Genomic DNA, 5,343 nt, shown 5'->3' with positions numbered 1-5,343 from the left:
TTCTACATACTGAGCAGGGCCATCTACCTGAAGGGGTTTGTGTTTTATCTACCTTCCTACTTATTAGGATTTTGGTTTTAGCTAGGTTGACTCTAAGGCCCTTCAATTCTAGACCTTGCTTCCACACCTGAAACTTCTCCTCTAGTTCTGATAGTGACTCCGCAATTAGGGCAAGGTCATCAGCATAGAGGAGCTCCCAGGGGCAACCTGTCTTGAACTCCTCTGTGATTGCCTGGAGGACTATGGTAAATAATAGGGGGCTGAGGACGGAACCTTGGTGGACCCCTACCTCTACCCGGAATTCATTGCTGTACTCATTTCCAACCCTCACCTTACTGGCCGCATCTCTGTACATATAAATTTCCAATGTTGATGAAATTTCAACCATAAGTAATTAACAAAACAAGAAGCATTCCCAAATTTTAATCATTTTTTTATGATCCAAAACAAGGTCAAAAGTACTGAATGGGTCTTTGTGAAATTTGGAAATTATATTCTTTGCATAGGGGCAGATGTAATGCAGTACATATTAGAAAGTGAGGGGGCATAAATGAGGCCATAACCCGCATGAAAATTCATATATTTTTGCTGTTGATGAAATTTTATCCATAGATATTAGACACAAATGAAGTAATATTCTTAAAATTTCAACTTCTTAGGAAGCTAGTAAGACCCCTTAATGGGGGCTTAACCCCCCACAATTTAGCCATTTTTCCTAAGCCAACAAATACAATTGTAGTCTTGGAAGCTATAGAGTCACCCAAGGATACAAGATGAGAGTTATTTGTAATTCAGTGGTATAAGTGTAAGAGTTTGCTTTGAGATATACTTAGATTGTGATTTCTGCAATGTGGTGCATAAACTGTCAAGTAAAGGAGAGGCATCTTTGCCTCCACTGATTCAGTTGCAAAGTGTTATTTTGAGTAAAGTTATTTGGTTGCAGACCTCTTTTGAGTCTTTTTATTATCACTGAGTCAGAGATAGTCCCCAGATGGTAACATTGATTTCTAGGCCTTTCCAGATAAGTGATAGGTCATTCAAAGAGATTTATAGATTGCAAATTTATTCTGTTCAGTTACCTATTGGCAAACTCCAAAAGTGACACTTTCATTTTCCCTTAGCCCTCACATCACACAGTTGTTAATGTCTATTTGAGTTGGGTCACGCCCTTCTAATTGCTATAGATCCATAATTCATCTTACAGCTGTGCTGGTCACCTGTATGGTGAGGAATCGTACATTGGGGAGTGGTAACGACTAGGGTAGGGTAGCTGACTGCTTACTGTGATCATTCATCTTTTGGTTTCCTCTAGCTTTGCTCTCTTTTACAAACCCAGTGAACATACATATATTTCCAATTTCAAAGAAAATTGAACAATAGATATGACAAGTTAAAAAAGATTTCCAACAATTCAACTTCCATGGTTGACTTTAAGACCCCCTTAATAGGGGCCTCAACTCCCACATTTTAGAGCTCAATGTGCTCCATTTTTCAGGAGTAAAAACCTTTGAATGGGTTTTATAAGATTTGGAGTTTGGAATTTGGGGATAAAGATGAGCTGTATGGGATAAATGTGTCTTGATTAGAATCTTTGTTAGGGTGTGTAAAGAGGGAAAGAGCTCCCATTAAAATTCTTAATCTCCAATTTTGATGAAATTCAAATCATAAGTATCCCAGTTCATTAGAGAAAATATAAAAGAAAAGTCTAATTCTTCAACTCCGTATGTCACAGGCAATGCCGGGTATCTCTGCTAGTGTGTGTATATATATATATATATATATATATATATATATATATACACGTGTTTGTGTGTCTGTTTGTCCCCCATCACCACTTGACAACTGGTGCTGGTGTGTTTACATCCCCATGACTTAGCATTTCAGCAAGAGATCGATAGGCTTCTTTCAGTTTCCGTCTACCAAATCCACTCACAAGGCTTTGGTTGGCCCGAGCCAATAGTAGAAGACACTTGCCCAAGTTGCCACGCAGTGAAACTGAACCCGGGACCATGTGGTTGGTAAGCAAGCTACTTACCACACAGCCACTCCTGTGCCTATTAATATTTTCCAATTATATATTCTATTGATCCTTTTGTTTAGTAACGTAAGGTATCTCAGTAGATACTGCTAAGCATCAAGCCTATTTCTCACCTCAGAAATCCATAAGAAAACTTAAGTGTTTGTGTTTGATATTAACAAAGTCTTAGACACGATAACTATCATCATTATTGTTTAACTCTTTTGTTACCCTCTTTCTGATGAAACACACTGTCTTTGTTTTAATTAATTTTGAAAACAATGAAGAATTTTGTAAAATAACTTAGTCATTATTAAATTGGTGTTTGAAATGTAAATAAATAAGAAGTTTTTATGGAAGGTTTTAATTTAAATCACTTTAAAATGAAAAGTTTTCATCAGAGATCTAGAGAGCAGTCTGAGGCAGGTTTGGTATCAAAAGAATTAACATTTATTAACAAGTATAGTTAGATATAAAGTTTTTTTATGCTGGAAAAAATATATCAGAGAAAATGTAGTAATCAACTCTTATGACCAAACTCTTTCTTCTATGCATAGAATTAATCATATAGATTGAGAGGAGACTGAACAATATCCATTTATATTAATAGTGCCATATCAATTCTCTTCTCTACCAACTCCAGTATTTCCAAACTCCAGAATCTTTCTCTTCGCCACTAATAACTTTTATGTCAATCACTACAAACAACACTCTCTTCAGTCTTCTCTATCTTATAAATATAATATTTAATCTCTGGCAAACCCTATCATCACCTACTATATAGACATTTCATCCATCCATGAGGTAATTCACTCTTACTAGTAAAAGTACTTTGACAATTTTATAAAATTTAATAGCACTAAAAAGTAACATTTACTTATTGCAAAGATAAATTGCATGAAACTCTAATTTCTCATAAGAAACCTCCCTTCTTAAACCTTATAAAATGGATTAAGTTCTTGTTTTATAGTAAGAAGACAATTCAATAGTGTTCTTTAATCCCAATTTGACCCTGATTGAGCAAACCTATGATCAAATACAATCCAACCATGAGCATCCCATCTTTTTTTCCAAGCAATCTATCTTAGACTACATTATCCATTGTGCTCTTTCTTTTTTTAAGAGAGTAGAGTACAATTTGAAGGAAGTTTGGCTGCTATTTCTTGGAAACTCTACCATCAGGAAGAAAAGTATTAGATGACAGTAATAGAGTTTAAGGTTACTTTTCAATTTTTTGTGTATCCCAGTTTTAGAAAAGATGTAACCACTTCCCTGCAAATTGAAGGACATTACTAAAATTGCTGGTGATAGGAAAGGCATCTAGCTGTAAAAACTGACTCAGAAAACCTATGAAAGTGTAAGTAATTGTAAAATGCAAAGAGGAAGAAGTGAGGGAGTTAATGGAGTAAGGGCAGTACCCATGGTTTTTTTTCAGTCCCTCCAAAACTGGTGGGAAGGTGAGAAGTTAACTTCAGACCAGAAACCTAGCTCAAATGTTTGCAACAAAATGCATTCTGATAATCACCCAAATTACAGATGGCTGCTCATGGGTAGATGTTGTCTATCTTGACTCCACCAAAACCTTTAATTCTGTGTCACATAAACAACTTATAGTGAAGCTAATCTTTATAACAGATTGAAGTCCCTTATTTTCAGTCAATAAGAAGTCATGGTACTAAGAGAACATTCTTTACCCTATGCAATGATATCTGGAGTCTCACAAGGATTTGTTTTTGGCCCCATGTTGTTTGTTGCTTATATTAATGAAACAGAAACCAACCTGAAGCATGTTGCTCTATTAGAATATGCAAATGATATCCTGCAGTATCTTGAGATCAAAAGAACAGATCTTACATGCTAAAAATCTTTCCTGCAGTCTAACCTGGACATAATGCAGCAGTGAACTGCTGGCTTGCAACTACTATACGTTTTGGGAGGAAAAGCCCAGAATTTACCCTGTGACCAAAGTATTATTGTCAACAATAATCTATGTTGGATGAGCTACATTTGTAAATTCATCTAAAAAGTCAAAGATGTCTTAGATCTCAATAACGGCTTTGTTCACTATTCACCAGCTGTCTATTTAAAATTATATATGGCTATGGTATGTTCCCACAGTTTGCATCTCCAATCTGGAATTCTGATATCCAGAAAACTCAATCTACTGGAAGTTGTTCAGAGATAAGCAGCCAGATGAATGGATGAATACTCATCAGTCACTTATCATATCTTGAATGTCTTACTTTTCTGAGCATTGACAGACACACTAAAGCTTTGATGTCTGGTAGCTGACACGGAAGAAGTTTATATAATTACCCAACATCTTTCCAATAACAACTGTCACTATGTTTTTAAATTCAATATCTCTACCATTCAAGGACAAGCTTATAAAAAATTAAAAAAACAGTGCTGCACCCATGACTTTATGAAACATTTTTTCATGCTTAGAATTGTTGAAGCGTGGAATAAACTACCCATGTCATTGCTAACTGTCAGAACATTGCATCCTTTAAAAATTCCATGTTTCCTAAAACTCTTGACGTCCTATGCACCCCTCCTCTTTATGGCTCTTTTACTGTTTATTTTGTCTTTTTTTGTCTGATTCTGTGTATTGTGCATATACTTTTGGCTTTCATCATTGTCTTTATTTGATTTACTGCTGCTTTCTGTCTCCTCTTTTACCCTTTTCCAATGAGTTGTACCGCACTTGGGCATTGTATAGAATAAGGTCATCATTATTTTAAAACAAACGCTGCTCATTTTAACAACGAGTTTGTTTCGATAAATGTAGCTGCTATTTCTAGTATGTTGGGTGACAGTGGTGCGCACACACACACATATCCGTTATTGTTGTTATGCCTCAGGTCAGATTTGATCCTGTAGAACTATGATCGAAGTTATTCCATCTACGACCATCCTACCTTTCATTTTTTTAAGCAGCGTAATCCAGACAGCATTATCAGAAAGATGGTAGTGTGTGACATGAGGGAGATTTGGGCTTTAAAAGATGAGAGAGTCACAGTTGGAACGCCTTTCGTAAAACATGTTTTCACGCGTCTGCGAATCTACGCATGCGCGATTATCAGACAGGTTATTTTTAATTTTGAAAATTTATCTATTTCTAAGTCTAAATTAGGAGATATTCATATATATATATATATATATATATATATATAAAGTAGTTGTATACTGTCAACTTAACGTGACAGTCCCAATAAGGGAATATACTACTGCTGTTTAGCCTTAGGAAGCCAGACCGCTTCCTATTAGGCATTGACACATTTTTTTCCCTGTGTCCAGATAAGGACACAGAAAAAAAGGACACA

The sequence above is a fragment of the Octopus bimaculoides genome, chromosome 6 (genome assembly GCF_001194135.2).
Source record: "Octopus bimaculoides isolate UCB-OBI-ISO-001 chromosome 6, ASM119413v2, whole genome shotgun sequence".
Taxonomy (NCBI): Eukaryota; Metazoa; Mollusca; class Cephalopoda; order Octopoda; family Octopodidae; genus Octopus; species Octopus bimaculoides.
The sequence above is the reverse complement of the archived record's forward strand: the minus strand, read 5'-3'. Positions refer to the sequence as shown.